The 21,349-nt window shown below is 37.5% G+C and overlaps 1 long non-coding RNA gene across 2 annotated transcripts in view; it reads left to right on the top strand.

The window, feature by feature from the left end:
- Positions 1-12,392, top strand: part of LOC108545122 (uncharacterized) — a 37,506-nt gene extending 25,114 nt beyond the window's left edge. For both annotated transcript variants that reach the window (XR_001890047.1, XR_001890046.1), the window contains 2 exons: positions 7,272-7,425; positions 9,302-12,392. This is a non-coding gene — a long non-coding RNA (uncharacterized LOC108545122). The remainder of the gene's footprint in view (positions 1-7,271; positions 7,426-9,301) is intronic.
- The last annotated feature ends 8,957 nt before the right edge of the window (positions 12,393-21,349 follow it).

Below are 21,349 nucleotides of genomic sequence, written 5' to 3'. Positions count from 1 at the left end.
AAAAAAAAAAAAAAAAAAAAAGAAGAGGAGATTTTACTAATGCTACTCTCAAAGGCAAAAGAGCTAGTCAAACACTTCTTTTTTCTTTCTTAATTCCTTATCTACTACTACAAATAAAGAGCAAAATGAAAATAAACAAAACGAGGTATGTGCTGTAAATGCCTTTAAAGACACCTCCTTCATAGTTCACTGTGTTGTATACATCTTAATGTCTTGCTGGGCAGGCTGCCCGGCTCACCTTCTAATCTCACAGTTCTGTGAAATGAAAAGTGAAATGTAATATTTACAATCCTGGGAATGAATCCCTGGCAAAATAGAAGGATTTGATTTTCTCATCTGCTCACAACTCGCTGGCTTAGTACCTAAGCAGGGTACCAGGGATCTGTTTCTGTTTGTTGCCACAGGGCAGGGAACTAGAATCAGGTCCTGAATCTAAAGTCCTGATGTGTCTCAGACAAAAACTTACAGAATTCATCACCACTAGACCAGCTTTATAAGAAATGCCCAAGGGAGTCCCACCTCTGGAAGTGAAATGATAATTACTATCAAGAAAACACAAAACAGTATAAAACTCACTGGTAGAGCACACACAAAGGGAGAAAGAGAAAAGAATCAAACTTTATCACTACAGAAAAACCACCAAATTGAAAGGATGAACAATAAGAGGGGAAGAAAGAAACAAAGGATATATTAAAAAAACAGAAAATAATTAACAATATGACAGAACTCCTCACTTGTCAATAATAGTCTTGAATGTAAACTGATTAAATTTCCCCCCTTAAAATATACAGACTGGCTGAATGGATTAAAAAACATGGCCCAACTATAGGTTGCCTACAAGAAATTCACTTCATCTGTAAAGACACACATAGACTGAAAAGGTGGGAAAAGATATTACATGCAAACAGAAACTAAAAGCAAGCAGGGTAGCTGTACTCATATCAGATGAAACGGACTTTAAGGCAAAAGTAATTTTAAAAAGACAGAGGTTGTTATATAATGAAAAAGGGATCAATTCACCAAGAGGACGTAACAGTTCTAAATATATAACCCAACAGTGGAGCACCAAGATATATAATATAAACCAAATATTATTAGATCTAAAGGGAGACATAGATGCCAATACAAGAGCTGGAGAATTCAACACCCCATTCTCAGCACTGAACAGATCGTCTAGACAGAAAATCAAAAACAAAACACTAGATTTATACTGCACTTTAGGCTGGACGCAGTTGCTTACACCTGTAGTCCCAGCGCCTCGGAAGGCCGAGGCAGGCGGGTCCCTTGAATCCAGGAGTTTGAGACCAACCTGACCAACATGGTAAAACCCCTCTCTACTAAAAATACAAAAATCAGCCCAGCATGGTGGTGCAATTGTTTCTGCAATTGTCTCTTGTGTTTTCAGTAACTAGTTCTCCGAAGCAGCGCTGAATGAATGCCTCAAGGGGCTCACACAACTCGTTCCGGGTCTTAGTGACCGTTGTCTGTGTTCATGTTCAATTGAGTTCAAATTTATATTTAATTTTTCCTCTACAATGTCCCACATTATCTTTATTCAACCTGTCATTGATGGGCATTTAGGTTGATTCCATGTCTTTACTATTGTGAATAGTGTTGCAATAAACATTTACGTGCTTGTGTCTTTATGTAGAGCAATTTATATAGCTCTGGGTATATACCCAGTAATGAGATTGATGGGTCAAGTGATGGTTCTGCTTTTAGCTCTTTCGAGGAATTACCATACTGCTTTCCACAATGGGGGGGCCAATGTGCACTCCAACAGTGTATATGTTGTATTTCTTCACAACCTTGCCAGGATCTGTTATTTTTTGACTTTTTAATAATAGCCATTCTGACTGGTGTGAGATGGTGTCTCACTTTGCCTTTGATTTGCATTTCTCTAATGATCAGTGATATTGAGCTTTGTATTCTATGGTTGTTGGTCAAATGTATGTATTCTTTGGAAAAGTGTTCATGTCTTTTGCCCACTTTTTAAATTGTTTTTTATTTCCATAGGTTTTGGGGCAACAGGTGGTATTTGGTTACATTAGTAAGTTCTTTATTGGTGATTTGTAAGATTTTGGTGCATCCATCACATCATCAGTATACACCGAACCCAATTTGTAGCCTTTTATCCCTCACCCCCTTTACCCCTTTCCCCATGAGTGTCCAAAGTCCATTGTTATTCTTATGCCTTTCCATCCTTATAGCTTAGATCCCTCTTATAAGTGAGAATATATGATGTTTGGTTTTCCATTCCTGAGTTACTTCACTTAAATTAATAGTCTTCAATCCCATCCAGGTTGCTGCAGTTGCCATTAATTCATTTCTTTTTATGGCTGAGTAGTACTCCATCCTACATATATACCACAGTTTCTTTATCCATTCATTGGTTGATGGGCATTTGGATTGGTTCTACGTTTTTGCAATTGCAAATTGTGCTGCTATAAATACATGTGTAAAAGTATCTTTTTTGAATAATAACTTCTTTTTTTCCTCTGAGTACATAGCCAGTAGGGGGATTGCAGGATCAAATGGCACTTCTACTTTTAGTTCTTTAAGGAATCTCCACACTGTTTTCCATAGTGGTTGTACTACTTTACGTTTCCACCAGCAATGTAGAAGTGTTCCCTTTTCACCACATTCACACCAACATCTTTTATGTTTACATTTTTTGATTATGACCATTCTTGTGGGAATAAGGTGGTATCGCATTGTGGTTGTAATTTACATTTCCCTGATTATTAGTGATGTTGAGCATTTTTTCGTATGTCTGTTGGCCATTTGTATACCTTCTAAGAATTGTGTATGACCATACTGCCAAAAGCAATCTACACATTCAATGCAATTGCCATCAAAATACCACCATCATTCTTCACAGAACTACAGAAAACAGTTTTAAAATTCATATGGAACCATAAAAGAGCCCGCATGGCCAAAACAATACTAAGAAAAAAGAACAAATCAGAAGGCGTCACATTACCTCATTTCAAACTATATCATAAGGCCATAGTCACCAAAACAGTATAGTTCTGGTGTAAAAATAGGTACATAGACAAATGGAACATAATAGAGAATGCAGAAATTAACCCAAATATTTACAGCCATCTGATCTTTGACAGAGCAAACAAAAACAAAGTAGGGAAAGAACACCCTACTCAACAAATGGTGCTGGGATAATTGGCAAGCCACATGTAGGAGAATGAAACTGGATCTTCATCTCTCACCTTATACAAAAATCAACACGAGAAGGATCAAGGACTTAAATCTAAGACCTGAAACTACAAAAATTCTGGAAGATGACATCGAAAAAAACCTTTAGACATTGGCTTAGGCAAGGATTTCATGACCAAGATTCCAAAAGCAAATGCAAGAAAAACAAAGATAAATAGGTGGAATTTAATTAAACTAAAGAGCTTTTTCATGACAAAAGGAACAGCAGAGTAAAACAGACAATTCACAGAATGGGAGAAAATCTTCACAACCCGTATATCTGAAAAGGACTAATATCCAGATTCTACAATGAGCTCAAACAAATTACCAAGAAAAAAACAATCCCATCAAAAGTAGACTAAGGACATGAATAGACAATTCTTTGGCCACTTTTTAGTAGGGTTGTTTATTTTTCTCTTGTAAATTTATTTAAGTTCCTTGTGTTGAATATTAGACCTTTGTCAGATACATAGTGTGTAAACATGTTTTCTCAGTCTGTAGGTTGTCTCTTCACTCTATCGATAATTTCTTTTGCTAAGCAGAACCTTTTAAGTTTAATTAGATGCCACTTGTCAATATTTGCACTTGTTATAATTGTTTTTGATGTCTTTATCATGAAATCTTTCCCTGCTTTTATGTCCAGGGTGGTATTGCCTAAGTTGTCTTCCAGGGTTTTTATAGTTTTGGATTTTATGTTTAAGTCTTTAATCCATCTTGAGTTGGTTTTTGTATATGGTGTAAGGAAGAAGTCCAGCTTCAATCTTCTGCATATGGCTTGCCAGTTATCCCAGAACCATTTATTGAATAGGGAGACTTTTCCTCATTGCTTGTTTTTGCCAGCTTTGTCAAACATTATATGGTTGTAGGTGTGTGGTCTTATTTCTGGGCTCTCTACACTGTTCCATTGGTGTGTGTGTCTGTTTTTGTACCAGTACCATGATGTTTGGGCTACTGTAGTGCTATAGTATGGTTTGAAGTTGGGTAATGTAATGCCTCAAGCTTTGTTCTTTTTTGCTTAGGATTGCCTTGGCTACTTAGGTTCTTTCTTGGTTCTATATAAATTGTTAAATAGCTTTTTCTAATTCCATGAAGCATGTCATTGGTAGTTTACTAGGAATAGCTTTGGGCAGCATGGCCATTTAAATGATATTAGTTCTTTCTCTCCGTTAACATGGAATAATTTTTCATTTGTTTGTGTCTTCTCTGACTTCTTTGAGTAGTGTTTTGTAATTTTCATTGTAGAGATCTTTTACCTCCCTGGTTAGCTGTATTCCTAGGTATTTTATTCTTTTTGTGGAAATTGTGAATAAAATTGCCTCTCTGATTTGTCCCAGTTTGGCTCTTCTTGGTGAATAGGAATGCTAGCAAATTTTGTGTACTGAAACCACGTGGAAGTTGTTTATCACCTTAAGGAGCTTTTTGGGTCACAACTATAGGGTTTAAACTGAGAATTATGTGGTCTACAAACAGAGGTAGTTGGACTTCTCTTTCTATTTAAATACGCTTTATTTATTTCTCTTGTCTGATTGCTCCAGCAAGGACTTCTAATACTATGTTGAATAAGAGTGGTGACAGAGGGTATCCTTGTCTTGTGCTGGTTTCAAGGAGAATGCTTCCAGATTTTTCCCATTTAGTATAGTGTTGGCTGTGAGTTTGTCATAGGTGGCCTTTATTTTGAGGTATGTTCCTTCAATACCTCATTTATTAAGAGTTTTTAACATGAAGCATTGTTCAATTTTACTGAAAGCCTTTTCTGCATCTATGGAGACAATCATGTGGTTCTTATCTTTAGTTTTATTTATGTTATGAATCACATTTTATTGATTTGCCCATGATGGACCAACCTTCCATTCCAGGGAAGAAGCCTACTTCACTGTGGTGAATTAGCCTTTTGATGTGCTGCTGGATTCGGTTTGCAAGGATTTTGTTGTGGGTTATTGAATGGATGTTCATCAGGGATACTGGCCTGAAGCTTTCTTTTTTGTTGTGTCACAGCCGGGCTTTGGTATCAGGATGCTGCTGGCCTCGTAGAACAAGTTGGGAAGAAGTCTGTCCTCCACTATTTCTTGAAATAGTTTTAGTAGGAGTGGTACTAGGTCTTCTTTGTCCATCTATTTAAATTTGACTGTTAATCTATCAGGTCCTGGGATTTTTTTTTTCTTCTTGGTTGGTAGGCTGTTTATTACTGATTCAATTTTTGGAGCTCATTATTGGTCTGTTCAGAGACTGAATTTCTTCCTGCTTCAGTCTTGAGAGGGTGTATGTGTCCAGGAATTTATTCGTCTCTTCGAGGGTTTCTAGTTTGTGTGTGTAGAGGTGTTCATAATAGTTGTTGATTGTTATTTTTATTTCTGTGGGGTCAGTGGTAACATTCCCTTCATCATTTATAATTGTGTTTATTTGAATCTTCTCTCTTTTCTTCTTTATTAGTCTAGCTAGTGCCTATCTATCTTATTAATTTTTTCAAAAAACCTTGATTAAGTGATCATTTGAACAGTTTTTTATGTCTCAATTTCTTTCCATTCACCTCTGATTTTAGTTATTTCTTGTCTTCTGCAAGCTTTGTGGTTGATTTCTTCTTGCTTTTCTAATTCTTTCAGTTGTGACATTAGGTTGTTAATATGAGATCTCTCTAACTTTTTGATGTGGGCATTACTTCTTATGCCCTACCCTAACTTTTCTCTTTCTCCTAGAAAACTCAGAACCATGCTTTCTAAACCAATTCAAACTTTCTCAGTGAATCATCATGATCTCCCTGAGGCAAAGTTAGCAGTTTTCCATTACACACATTTCTCTTTCTCTGTAATAATATCTAATGCAACAATGCAAGTGTTTCATCCCTTCATTCATGCGGGGAACTCCCTTTGGCTGAGACAAAGACTTAAAGCTTTGTTCTTTCAACATTAATGAAGATCTATTTAGAAAGTCTCCATTTTTACAGAAAAGATATATAAATACCAATGAAAATAAATATACAATTATATGACATACAATTATATTGTGGAAGGATTGAATAAATAAGTGAAGTAAGCTCTAAGAGAAAAAAGATGATATAAAATGAGACATAAATGAAAAACCTGGGCTGGTATAGCAAAATTTATGTACCAGTAAAGTACGTACCAGGAAAACTGCAAACGGAGTGAGACCTGATCAAAAACTTTAAGGAAAGGTCAGATCTCTCTATGGATATTGGAAGGGGAGACAAGGAGAGGCCCGAAAATATAAATTGTTTGATCTATACCCTTAAAAGAGATTAAAGTGGACTCAGGAAAACGTGGTCTGCTTTAGGAGAAGGACACATGTTCCATGCTGGCCAAAGCTCAGATCATCCCTACCTTCTCCAGGAGGAAAGGGGAAGCAAATGAGCAGGCAGATATCAGCAAGGCCAGGTCAGCACAGGGCACTGAGGCCAAGCCAGGTGGGCTCCATTGTACAGGTAGTGAGGAGCCACTGCAGGGTGGGTTTTATTCATTAGTTTGTTTCGTTTTCTTTAGTAACTAAGACACATGATCAAAGTTGACCTTTGTAAGTATTGCTGCAGCTGAACATAGGACGGATAAAACCAGTGTCAAAAACCAGTGTTTTATACTTATGTTGTATAGAACACTAGCCCCAGTGAGATATTAGTGGAACACAGAGGCGTGCGTGCACACACTCACACCGAGCCCAGATTATTCTGGCAAATGCTGGGTTAAGCAAACTAAAAGAAACATCTTTAGTGCTGGACATCTCAGAACCAGGAATGTGGCTATATGACTCATAAAACAGCAAGGTTAAGACAGAGCATGTGATACTTTTTCCAGAAATGTTGAAACACTTTCCTTTCCTTGGCTTCAGTGTCACCATCTTTCTCCTCATTCTCCATCAACCTCTTTGGCTGCTCCTTCTTGGTTTCCTTCTTGACAGTCTGCTGCTGCTCAGCCGTTCTTTTTTCATTCCTCATGGATTTCTCAAGAGTGTTTCTATTCCTGCAGATCTTTCCTTGTTTTTCCTGATACCTCTCCTTGTCTGACCCTCCCCCGTTCTAACTCAGGTATTCCATCTGTGTGTGCTTTTAGCATCCTGGGATGCTCCCAGCGTGTTCCCTGCCATACTCCATCAGGTTTTCTCCCCCAGACTCTGCAAGGGCAGCAGCCTTGTCTCCACGCTTCAATACTCAGCACACGATACAAGCTGACTCTAAAACATTTACTGGACCAACTGAGACTAAAGGTATGTTCCCCAGATCTTAAAAAGTTACAATAATTAATGCAGCACAATAGTCAAAAAAATCTCTTCAGTCAGGAGTTCTGTCTATATGCACAACAGTGTGAAGTCATTATTAGGCAAAGTTAAACAGAAACTGTCATAAAGTTCCCTAAGATAAATTTTTTTTGCTTTAATCATCAATTCATCACGTGAGATAATCAAGACCATGTGTTATTGTAAATATTTCTAGCTAACAACATAACAACCTGATTTTTATTGTTTGAAATAACCGCAATATAAATCAGCGAACTAAAACTTGCATAAATAATTCTTTCAAGTAAAATTCTGCCTAAATTTTACATTATTCATATGTTCAAATGATAATGAGCTCATAGGCTTTTCCAGTACCTCAGTCAAAACATTGTACTGATTCCAGCTGTGAGAATAGTATCTGAGAGTTATGTTACAGATGGGGAAAAGGTACTTACATGACACTGGTCTTTGTACTACTCTGCCCTTTTGGGTAGGAAAAAGCTGTTCCCTTAAAATTCTGAAATCTCTTCTGTCAGGTCTGAAGGGTGGGTTGGAAGCACAGTTTTTTACATTTTAGCCACAGATGTTTTATTCCTTGCTTAAAGCAGTGAATAGTTAAAGGCCACCACAAGAGCCTGTAATGTTTCTTCAGAAGCAGTGTGCCTGAGAGCATCTTCCTGAAACACTCCCTTATCTCTCCCCAAAATCACCTTAGGTAGGAAAATCAAAACTTAGCAAGCTGAGGAGATCCAAGGGGATCACTGAGCTCTGAGGCTTATGAGAGAAGAGAGAGAGGTCTAAGACTTTTTGTGTATAAATTTATGGGTGACAAGTGCAATTTTGCTGTAAGCATCGATTGCATAGTGGTGAAGTCAGGGCTTTTAGGAATCCATCACCCGAATAATGCACATTGTACCCATTAAGTAATTTCTCACTGTTCACCCCTTCCATCCCCTCACCCTGCTGAGTCTCTATTATCATTCCACTGTCTACATCAATACCTACACATCTTTTAGCACCCACTTATGAGTGATAAAATATAATGTTTACTCTGTGTCTGGCTTGTTTCACTTACAATAATGGCCTCCAGTTCCATCCATGTGTCTCCAAAAGTTATGATTTTATTCCTTTTTATGCCAGAATAGTATTTCTTTTTTTTTTTTTTTTTTTTGAGACGGAGNTTCTCACTGTTCACCCCTTCCATCCCCTCACCCTGCTGAGTCTCTATTATCATTCCACTGTCTACATCAATACCTACACATCTTTTAGCACCCACTTATGAGTGATAAAATATAATGTTTACTCTGTGTCTGGCTTGTTTCACTTACAATAATGGCCTCCAGTTCCATCCATGTGTCTCCAAAAGTTATGATTTTATTCCTTTTATGCCAAAATAATATTTCTTTTTTTTTTTTTTTTTTTTGAGACGGAGTCTCGCTCTATCGCCCAGGCTGGAGTGCAGTGGCCGGATCTCAGCTCACTGCAAGCTCCGCCTCCCGGGTTTAGGCCATTCTCCTGCCTCAGCCTCCCGAGTAGCTGGGACTACAGGCGCCCGCCACCTCGCCCGGCTAGTTTTTTTGTATTTTGGTAGAGATGGGGTTTCACGGTGTTAGCCAGGATGGTCTTGATCTCCTGACCTCGTGATCCACCCGTCTCGGCCTCCCAAAGTGCTGGGATTACAGGCTTGAGCCACCGCGCCCAGCCCAGAATAGTATTTCGTTGTGTATATTTTCTACATTCTCTTTCTACAATCATCTGTTGATGCACATTTAGGTTGACTTATATATGTGCTACTGTGAATAGTGTTGCAACAAACATACAAGTACAGGCATCTTTCTGATACATTGATTTCTTTTCCTTTGTGTAGATACCCAGTGGTGGAGTTGCTGGATCAGACAGAACCAATTGATGATCAGTAATGGTGGCCAATAATGAGCTAGAAATAAAGTACTTAGCAGGGCCTGAAAACGCCAACACTCTGAGGTCACTGACCTTCAAAAACTTCAACAGCCCTGAGTGAAACGTCCAAGCACATTTATCCACCATTCAAAGACCCTTTATTACCTATCCTGTGTGCATCTCAGAAGTCTCTTTTTACCACACTGTCTATATACTGCATTAGCCATTTATATGAAACTCCAAGGAATCTTATACTATATATTCAATCATGTATCCCTAGTACCTAGCACAGTCCTAGCATATAGTTTGTTACTAAACATTTGAACATTTGCAGAATGAAGTAATTATCTTGTATCCAGGTTCCAAGTTTTAAGGTGATTTCTCACTAAAAATAAAGTATTACAGTTCACAAATAATCTACTTCCTTTTTTACAAATGGGATTGATTTCAATCTTATCCCCTAATAACATTATTTTCATTTACTTCCATCTAAATATATTGTCCTAAGAGAGCAATAGGAAAGAGACATGCATCACTTACCTGAGCTTCGTCTGTTAGGTATGTCAGGGAAGATAAGCAGGGTGAGAGTGGCCTCAACAGAGGACCCCAGATCTCTGGCTTCCCTGTCTGGCAAGCACACCTCTGCAAACAAGTCTTCAGAGCCAGATGACAAGAATGCCCCAAGCAGTCCACCAGGGAAACCTGGGCCCAGTGTACATCAATGCAGAGCATCAAGCACAGCATAACAGGAGTACAGTTGCTTATTCCTGTTCAGAGATAACTGCATCCCACACACTATAAAATGAAGAAATGCAGAGAAGCAGATGTAACTGAAGAAGACAACAGGAGCAACAAGGAGGGACAACAATGACCTAGGAGCACACCATGCCAGAGACACCTGGACTCCGCACTAGACTCAGTGCCCATTATATTCTTGGGACCCAGTGCTTTGCCTCTCCATCACTTGGCATACTTGGCATTTTTTGTTGCTTAAAATAATGTTTTTAGTGTTCACCTTTCCTAGGAGACAGGCAGATCCTGTGGCACCATAGCTTCTGGCACACAGTAGGTGCATCACAAACATCTGCTGGGTTCACACACTCTTGCCTTCTCCAACCTTCTTGCCAAGTCTTCAGTGAAAAGGAATTGCTGATTGAGCAAGAATTAAACTTCTACAGACTCCTGGATCCAATGAAGTTTGAGACAAGGTGAGATTTGTTTACTGCCGTATTCTTAGCTCATAGTATACTGTTGTCACTTAATAAATGTTTGTTGAATAAGTGAATGAATTGATTCATACATCTTTCTTAGCTATATGTTTTCTGAGTAAAGTTGATAAATTTAATAGTTTACTTCTGGTGTAATTTTACTTTACTTGTTCAATAAACCTGAAAATTCAACTAGGTGACAGGCACACCGTTGCTGAAGAAAAAGAGGTATAAGATACAATTTCTGTCTATATGAAAGTAGAAACATATGAACAAATTATAACAATAAATTGGCTAAATTCAAAATCAGAGAGGTTTGTTTCTGTTGTAAACAGCTCTAGTCAGGAAGTGTTAGAAACTTCTAAACAGGAAATGTTCCAACACACCATCTAAGCCTGAAGCAGAAGCCACCCATAATTGAGTTTTCTACCTACAACTTCAACAGCAAGAATTCCAATCCTGCTGCTGCAAATTAAGTGTCACTCTGATATTATTACTGCTGTGTAACCCAGTTTTAGACTCTCTGGTTGTCACTTAATGTTCTGAAAAAGTATTAAAGAGAAAATGTTATTATGGTGATGAGCCCATCCACTGCAGCCATCTCAACATTATACCAATTATAAGGCCTATCATTTAAAAATTAAACTGTTAGTTTAACTTCTTTATCCAAATATCAGCATAACATAAACATATTTGCCATCAGACTTTGGATTTATGGGTTAAACAGCTTATAAATATGATTAGAGGCTTAAAGTTTACACTTTTTTGGTGCTCTCAGAATTTTTTCAAAATAGCATGTGACTCTAAACAATTGTTAGTATATTTTTTTAAATGAAGTTTAAAAGGTATATTTTCCAAAAGCAAAATACAGCTCCCATTGGTAAATGATGATGTTGAGATACAATAGACAACTCTTGGGAATCATTTAATCAGTGCTCACTTTTATACTCTGTCCAGAAATGTCAATGGGTTTAAAATATACAAGTATATTACACCAGTAAACTTATACTTTTTCAGTATTTTGCAGTATTTAGTACTTGTTCTAACTCTCTCTTGCTGAATAGTAAGCCATTCCAAAACTTAAGGAATTATTTATTGTTTAATATTGTTTATTGTTATTATTTGTTTAGTAATTTTAAATAACATTATTTCTCATGGTTTTGTGGGTTGACGGGAGCTACAAAAGTTCTCTTTTGGAGTCTTTCTTGCGGTTGCTGTTTGTTGGCTGCTGCTGAAGTTACCTGAAAGCTCAGCTAGGCTAAAAAGCCTAGACGGGTTACTCACCTGGCTGGCAGTGCACATTGGCTGCTGTGTGTGATGCCTGTCTGACCTCTTCATGTTACCTGGAGTCCTCACAACGTGGTAGTTGGTCTCAAGACACACAGGGAAATACTACAAAGCTTCTTATGAACTAGCCTTGGAGGTCCTAGAATGTGACTTCTGCTATATCCTATTGGTAAAGCAAGTCATTGTGACCAGCACAGATTCAAGAAATGCGAGATTTGACTCTACCTGTCAATGTAAAGAGCAGCATGTGCATGCAGGGAGGAAAGAAATTGAGGGCATCATCTTGAAGACTACCTTATCACACTATTATTCCAACTAATGAACATTATGTTTTAGATGGATAGTACTAGCTACTCATGTCTCCCCCAGAAACCCAAGCTAGGCATTGACATATTGAAAAGAACGTCAGTACCATTAAAAAAACTCTAGAAAAATAACATGGGATGACTGAGGTTAATTCAGTCTCTCAATTACGTCAATTCCCTTCTTGTAACCCTAAATATGGTGAAATAGAATTGAATTCTACAAAAGTCTTTTATATGTTTTCCTATGGAATAATTAACAAACCCAATAAATGTGTAAAGAGTATGGAGTCCAATTTATTTTAGATTTATACCTCTTAATTTCAAAGCTTATAGAAATCCAGAGAACTAATCATCATAATCCATAATGCCTGGACCAGAAGTCATTGTTCTAAGAGTATCCTGTGGCAAGCTAAAAATGTATTACCAACTAGGAAATTTAAAACTCTTCTGTTGGTGAATTTAACAGAGCTGAGTAGCTCATCAGCACAATTCACACAGATTAAGAATGGAGGTTACACTGCTGAGTGGATTCATAATGATCAGAAAAAAAATTCACAAATAAGAAAAGGAGATAGAGAAGGGGAAACATACTGTCAATCACTTAAATTAAAGTTAATTTTCAAATGGTCTGATTTTGTATTTTTCAAAAGAAAGGCAGCTTATTGTGATAGAATAAGAATCCCACTTGTGTGTCCTTTTGAGAAGTGTCTGCTTATGTCCCTTGTCAATGTTTTAATGGCATGGTTTTCTTAATGTTCACATCACTAATCATCAGAGAAATGCAAATCAATGTAAGATACCATCTCATATTATTCAGTATGGCTACTATTAAAAAGTAAAATAACAAATTCTGGTTAGACTTCAGAGAAAATAGAATGCTTATTATACACTGTGGTGAGAATGTAAATTAGTTTAGCCACTGTGAAAAGCAGTTTGCAGATTTTTCACAGAATTTAAAACAGAAATACCATTAAACTAGCAATTCCATTACTGAGTATATATCCAAAAGAAAATTAAAAATTCTACAAAAGGAAACCCCACATGCACTTGTATATTCATCATATTTCTATTCACATTAGGGAAGACATAGAATTAACTTACATGTGAATCAATAAATTGAGTAGAAATATATGCTACATAAACAACATAAAATACTATGCACACATTAAAGAGAATACAGTCATGTCCTATGCAGCAACATGGATGCATCTGGAGGCCATTATCCTGAGGAAATTACAAGAACAGAAAACAAAGTACCACATGTTCTTACCTATAAGTGGAATCTAAACATGGGGTTCTCATGAATATAAAGATGTCAAAAATAGACACGAGAGGAGGGCAGGGGGTGAGAAACTATGGGTACTATGCTCACTACCTTGGTGATGGGATCAATTATATCTCACATAGCTCAACATCACACAATATATCCACGTAACAAACCTGCAAACGTACTCCCTGAATCCAAAAAAATTTAAGGCAGAGACAGAGTAAGAAGGCAGAATAGAAGCCTACACCACTCATCCCCATACCCAAACACCAAATTTTCACAACTCACTATATTCAAGAAGCTCTGTCAAAGGGACCAAAAAGTAGGTGAGCACTCACAGTACCTGGTACTAACTTCATATCACTGAAAGAGACATTGGAGAAGACACAGAAAATGACAGTCTGGAAACACTGATGCCACCTCTCTTTCCACCACCAGTAGTGGCCACGTGGTGCAGAGAGCATATGTTTGGGAGAGAGAGGGCACAGTTTGTGAGGTTTTGCAATAAACTCAGTACTACCCTGTCACAGTGAAAAGCAGAACCAGATTGTACTCAGCTGACATCTACCAATAGAGGGAGAATTTGGATTGGCCCCAGCGAGAAGAAAATCTCCCATCTCAGTGTTGGGAGCTTGAGTTGTTACAAGCCTTGCCGTCATGAGTTGAAGTGCTATTGGACCCTAAGAGGACTTAAGGGGCAGTCTAGGCCACAAGGACTTCAATTATTAGGCAAGCCATACTGCCGAGCCGCTCGGAGCCAGTGGAATGTGGAGGGTGGGGAGAATGTGGCCTACTGGAACACCAGCCAGAGCAGCTAAGGGAGTGCTCACAACAACACTCCCCCACCCCCACCCAGCAGCAGCCACACAACACAGAGAAACCTGTGAATTTGGGAGAGCGAGAGCACAGTGACTGGGGGACTTAACATTAAAGTCAGTGCTGCCATATCAGTAAAGACCTGGCAGAATTCCTCACCTGCTGACTAAAGAACCCTTGTACCCAGAATAAAAAACAGTGATGCCCAGGCAATACACCATGGGTATTGGGCCTGAGAAGTGCTAACTTCAGGTGTGACCCAGCACATTTCCAGCTGTGGTAGCTATGGTGAAAGACTTCTTCTGTTTGAGAAAAGCAGTGGGGAAAGTAAAGGGAACTCTGTGTTGCACCTGATATACCAGCTCAGGCACGGTGAGGTAGAGCACCAAGCAGATTCTTAAGAGTCCCTGAGTCCAGGCCTAGGGGCTTGGTCAGCACTTCTGCACTTGCCCTGGGCCAAAGGTTGAGTCCCAAGCATTGCAGAATTTATCACAAGCTAACTAAAGAGTCCTTGGGCAGAATCCCCTCATGGACCGGTGATGTTGGAAGTTATAGAAGAGGCTCCTCTGCCTGCAAACGGGGGAAGGAAGGGAGAAAACACTTAATCTATGTCCTAAGTGCCAGGTTAGCTACAGTAAAATAGAAGAGCAGGTACAATTGAAGATTCTATACTTTAATCTTGGGCTTCCAGATAGCATCTATGGACCCACTCTTGGAACTTGCCACCCTATAGGCAGAGACACAAACCTGGCTGGCTTTGTCATCTATTAATCATAGAGTCCTAGGGCTTTGAGTAAACTTATATTGTAGCCAAGTAGTGGTTGCAGTGGGTCTTGGGTGAGACCAAGTTCTGTGCCTACTTCAGGTGTGAACCAGCACAGTCTCAGTGGTGGTGGCCACAGCGGTGCTTATGTTACCCCAATTCCAGCTCTACATACCTCTGCACAGAAAGAGAGACTCTGCTGGTTTGAGAGAAAGTAAGGGAAGAGAACAAGAGTCTCTACTTGATAAATCAAGAAAATTTTTCTTGATGTTAATCCAAGACCACCAAGGCAATACCTCGACGTGTTTGCATAAACTACTGTGTTACTGGGTTTGGGAACCAAGTCGCTTTGAATACCTGGAAAGTGTTCCCAAAAATAATGGGCACAAACAAGCCCAGACTCTGAAGACTACAAAAAAGACGGAACTCTTCAATGCCCAGATATAAATGAACATCTACAAGTATCAAGAACATCCAGGAAAACATGACCTCACCGAGCAAGCTAAGTAAAGCACCAGGGACAAATCCTGGAAAACCAGATATGTGACCTTTCATACAGGAAATCCAAAATAGCTGGTTGACGTAATACAAATAAATGCAATATAACACAGAGAAAAAAATCCAAAATTGTAGCAGATAAATTTAACAATGAGATTGAAATAAAAAGAATAAAACAGAAATTTTGAAGTTAAAATGCAATTGTTATACTGAAGAATGCATCAGAATTACTTAAAGAATTGATCAAGAAGAAGATAGATTTAGTGAACTTGAAGTCAGACTATTTGAAAATACAAAGTCTGAGGAGACAAAAAAGAATAAAAACTAAAGCATGCCTACAAAATCTAAGAACAATAGCTTCAAAATAGCAAATCTAAGAGTTATTGCCCTTAAAGAGGAGGTAGAAAAAGAGATTAGAGTTAAACATTTATTTAAAGAAATAGTGTTAAATAGTATTAAGCAATTCCCCAACATTCGATATCAACATTCGAGTACAAGAAAGTTACAGAACATCAAGCAGACTTAACCCAAAGAAGACCACCTCCAGGCACTTAACTGAACTCCCAATAGTTAAGGATAAAGAAATGATTCTAAAAGCAGCGAGAGAAGAGATGCAAATAACATTTAGTGGAACCCCAATACATCTGACAGCAGACTTTTCAGGGGGAAATTCACAGGCTGAGAGAATGGCATGACATATTAAAAAACCTGAAGAAAAAAAGACTTTCACTTTAGAATAATGTATCTGGCAAAAATGTCCTTTAAACCTGATGGAGAGATAAGAACGTTTCCCAACAAACAAAAACTGATGGATTTCATTAATAACTGACATGTCCTACAAGAAATTCTAAAGGGAGTTCTTAACCTGAAAGAAACAAAGTGAGGAATAAGAAATCATCTGAAAGTACAAAACTCATTAGTAATAGCACATGGACAAACACAGAATATTATAACACAGTAATTACGGTGTGCAAAAATCTCAATTAGAGTAAACAACCAATAAAAAAAGTAACTACAACATATTTCCAAGACATGGACATTAAAATAGGGATTGAAGAGAAGCAACAGAAAGATTAAAAGAATGGCAATCAGTGTTAAATTGTCTACAGTCTAAAATGATGTGTTATAAGATACTATTTTCATGCCTTATGGTAATTTCAAATCAAAAGCATACCACAGATGTACAAAAGTAAAAAGCAAGAAATTTGATTATATTACAGGAGAAATCACCTTCACTAAAAGGAAGACAGGAAGAAAGAAAAGAAGGATGAAAGGACAAAAACCAATCAGAAAACAAATAAAATGGCAGGAGTAAGCACTTATCAGTAATAACATTGAATGTAATTAAACTACTCCAATGAAAAGACAAATAGTGGATGAATTGATAGAGAAGCAAGACAATAATCTGTGACCTAAAAAAAAAACACAAAACTTTACCTATAAAGATACATTTAGACTGAAAATAAAAGTATGGAAAAGTTACTCCAGGCCAATAGAAACCAAAAAAAAAAAAAGATCAGAAATAGCTATATTTATACCAGACAAAAATAGATTTCAACAAAAGACTGTAGGAAGAGATTAAGAAGGTCATTATATAATAATAAAGAGGTCAATTCATCAAGAGGATATAATAATTGGAAATATATATGTACCCAACACTAAAGTACCTAGATAAATGAAGAAAATATTTTAAGAGCTAAAGAAAGAGACCTCAACACAATAATGGCTGGACACTTCAATATCCCACTCTAGTCATTGGATAGACTTTCCAGACAGAAAATCAACAAAGAAACATTAGACTTAATCTGCACTACATAATGAATGAACCTAATAGATATTTACAGAAAATTTCATCCCACAGCTACAGAATACACATCCTTCTCCTCAGCACATGGGTTAGTCTCAAGGATAGACCATATGTTATGTAACAAGTCTAAAAACATTCAAAAAATTGAAGTAATGTCAAGCATTTTCTCTGACCACAATGGAATAAAACTAGAAATAAATAAAAAATGAATTTCAGAAACTATACAAACACTTGCACGTTAAAAAAAATATGCTCCTGAATAATCAGTAGGTCAATAAAAGTTAAAAGAAAATAGAAAATTTCTTGAAACAAATGATAATGGAAATATAGCATAGCAAAACCTATGGAATATAGTAAAAGAGGTACTATTATAAAAGGAAAATGTATAACTGTAAGTGCATACATAAAAAACAGAAATGCTTCAAATAAATAACTTAACAATACATCTTAATTAACTAGATTAAAAAGGCCAAACCAAACTCAAAATTAGAAGGAAAGATATAATAAAGATTAGAGTAGAAATAAAGTTAAAATGAAGAAAATTCAAAAGATCAATGAAACAAAAGTTGACTTTTTTGAAAAGTAAAACAATTGACAAATATTTAGACAGGCTAACTGAAAAACAGAGAAGATACAAATTAATAAAATCAGAATTGAAAAAGTACACATTACAAGCAATGCTTCAAAAAATCAAAGGATTATTAGCGGCTACCATGAGCAATTGTATACCAACAAATTAGAAAACCTAGAGGAAATTAATTCTTAGACATATACAACTTATGAAGATTTACCTAGGAAAAGAAAAAAAACCTGAACAGACCAATAACAAATAACAAAATTAAGTAATAATAAAAAAGTCTGTAGGACCAGACTGAAAAATAGAGAAGGAAAGAACATCTCCAAACTCATTCTTTGATCTGAGAATATTGATGCAAAAATTTGCAATAAACCTAGCAAACTGAATTAAATGATACATACATAGATAATTCATAATGACCAAGTGAGATTTATCCTAGAGATGCAAGGATGGTTCAACATGCAAATCAATGTGATATATCATATAAACAGAATGAAGGGGCTGGGCTCAGTGGCTCACGCCTGTAATCGCAGCACTTTGGGAAGCCAAGGTGGGTGAATCACCTGAGGTCAGGAGTTAGAAATTAGCCTGGCCAACATGGTGAAACCCCATCTCTACTAAAAATGCAAAATTTAACCAGGCACCAGGGTGGGCACATGTAATCCCAGCTACTTGGGGGGCTGAGGCAGGAGAATCACTTGAACCTGGGAAGCAGAGGTTGCAGTGAGCCAAGATCATGACATTGCACTCCAGCCTGCGTGACAGAGATTTCATCAAAAGAAAAAACAAACAAACAAAAAGAATGAAGGACAAAATCCATATAACCATTTCAATTATCCTAAAAAAATTTTGATAAAATTTAATATTTTTAATAACAAAAAACCCTTTGTAAACTGGATAAGGGAGGATACCTCAACATAATAAAAGTTATATATGACAGACCCACAGCTAGTATCATACTAAAGGGGGAAAAACTAAAAGCCTTTCCTCTAAAATCTGGAAGACGACAAGAATATCCACTCTTACCACTGTTATTCAACATAATTCTGAAAGTCCTATCTGGAGCCATCAGACAAGAGAAAGTAGTAAAAGGTATCCCAATTGGAAAAGAAGTCAAATTATCTTTTTTGCTGAAGATATAATCTTATATTTGAAAAAACATAAAGACTCCTCTGAAAGAGTTTGAATGTGTGTCCCCTCCCAAATCTCATTTAAATGTTATTCTCCATGTTGGAGATGGGCCTGGCGAAAGGTGATTTAACCATCGGGGTGGATTACTCATAAATGGCTTAGCATCATCCCATTTGGTACTATCCTCATGAGAGTGAGTGAGTTCCCATAAGATCTGGTTATTTAAGTGTGTAACAACTCACCCCTCTGTTTGTTGCTCCTGCTTTTTGCCCTGTGATGTGCAAGATTCTGCTTCAACTTCTGCCATGACTAAACTTCCAGAGGCCTTCCCAGAAGTGTATGCCAGTGCTGTGTCTTCTCTACAGCCTGTAGAATGATGAACCACTTAAACCTCCATTTTAAAAAATAAATTATCCAGTCTCAGATATTTATAGTAATGCAAAAATAGATTAATACAGAAAATTGGCACCAAGGAGTGGAAAATTGTTATAAGAATACCTGAAAATGTGGAATCAGCTCTGTAATCGGGTAAACAGGCAGAGATTGGAAGAGTTTGCAGGACTCAGAAGAAGACAGAAAAATGAGGGAAAGTTGAGATGTTCTTAGAGACTGGTTGAATGGCTGTGACAAAAATGCTGATAGTGATCTGGACAGTAAAGGCTGGGCTGAGGAGGTCTCAGATGAAAATTAGAAACTTATTAGGACTGAAGCAAAGGTCATGCATGTTGTCTTAGCAAAGTGGTTGGCTGAATTTCTGTCATGCCCTAGGGATATATAAAAGTTTGAGTTTGAAAGTGATGATTTAGGGTTTCTGTTGGAAAAATGTCTAAGCAGCAAAGCATTCAAGATGTGGCCTGGCTGCTTCCAACAACCTATGCTCACATGTGGGAGCAAAAAAAAAAAAAAAAGAAAAAAGAAAAAAGTAAGTTGTAACTTACACTTATGAGGGAAGCACAGTGTAAAAGATTGAGAGCTTTGCGGCCTAATCATGTGGCAGAAAAATAAAAAGCTTTTATGAAAGAGGAACTCAAGCAGGCTGTGGAACAACCACTTGTTAGAGATACTTGTATAAACTAAAAAAAAAAAAAAAAAAAAAAAAGCAAGTGTTGATAGCCAAGACAATAGGAAAGAGGAATTGAAGGCATTTTAGAAATCTAAACGGCAGCCCTCCATCACAAGTCCTGAAGCCTAAAACAAGAGAATAGTTTCTGGGATTAGACCCAGGACCTGCTGCCTTGGGTAGCCTCAGAATATGGCTGCCTGCATCCTGGCCACTGCTTCAGCTCCAGGTGTTGTTCAAATTGGCCAAGTTACAACTATAGTCACTGCTTCAGAGGGAGCAAGTCATAAGCTTTGGTAGCTTTCATGTGGTGTTAGGCCTGTGGGTGTGCAAAATGCAAAAGTTGAGACTTGGTAGCCTCCACCTTTATTTCAAAGGATGTATGAAAAAGCCAGGGTGTGCAGGCAGAAGCATGTTGCAGGGGTGGAGCCCTCATGGAGAACCTCTACTAAAACAATGCAGAGAAGAAATGTGGGGTTACAGTCCCCATGCAGGCTCCCCACTGGGGCATGTCCTAGTAGATCTGTGAGGAGAGGATCACTGTCCTCAAGACGCCAGAGTGATAGATCTAGCTATAGCTTGCATTTTGCACTTGGAAAAGCCAGAGGCACACAATACCAGCCCATGAGAGCAGCTGTGGGGGCTGAACCATGCCAAGTCACAAGGTCAAAACTTCCCAAGGCATTTGTGTACCCTGGAAATGGGAGATAGAGTCAAAAATAATTATTTTGGAGCCTTACAATTCAACAACTCCCCTTCTGGGTTTCAGACTTGCATGGGTCCTGTGGCCCCTTTCTTTTAGTCTTTAGCCTTTCAGTCTCTTTTTTTATAGCAGTGCAGAAACAGACTAATACACTACAATATATTGAGTTCAACAAATTATATAGAAAAAATATAGTAATCTAATTAAAAAGTGGACAAAAAATTTAAATAGACATTTATGAAAAGAAGACATATAAAGGACAAGCAGGCAAATGAAAAAGTGCTCCACATTACTGATCATCATAGAAAGGCAAATCAAACCCAAAATGAGATATCATTTCACCCCAGTTAAGGGGGCTTTTATCCAGAAGTCAGTCAGAAACAAATGCTGGTAATAGCCAAGATTTGAAAGAGATCTAAATGTCCATCAATAGATGACTGTTGATAGAGGAAATGTGGTACATATACACAATGGAGTACTATTCAGCTATAAGAAAGAAGGAGAGTCTGTCATTTGCAATAACATAAATGGAACTGAAAGTCTTTATGTTAAGTGAAATAAGTCAGGCACAGAAAGACAAATGTCACATCTTCT

This window comes from Rhinopithecus bieti, unplaced genomic scaffold (genome assembly GCF_001698545.2).
Source record: "Rhinopithecus bieti isolate Rb0 unplaced genomic scaffold, ASM169854v2 scaffold_27898, whole genome shotgun sequence".
Taxonomy (NCBI): Eukaryota; Metazoa; Chordata; class Mammalia; order Primates; family Cercopithecidae; genus Rhinopithecus; species Rhinopithecus bieti.
This window is presented reverse-complemented; position numbering and strand designations above follow the sequence as displayed.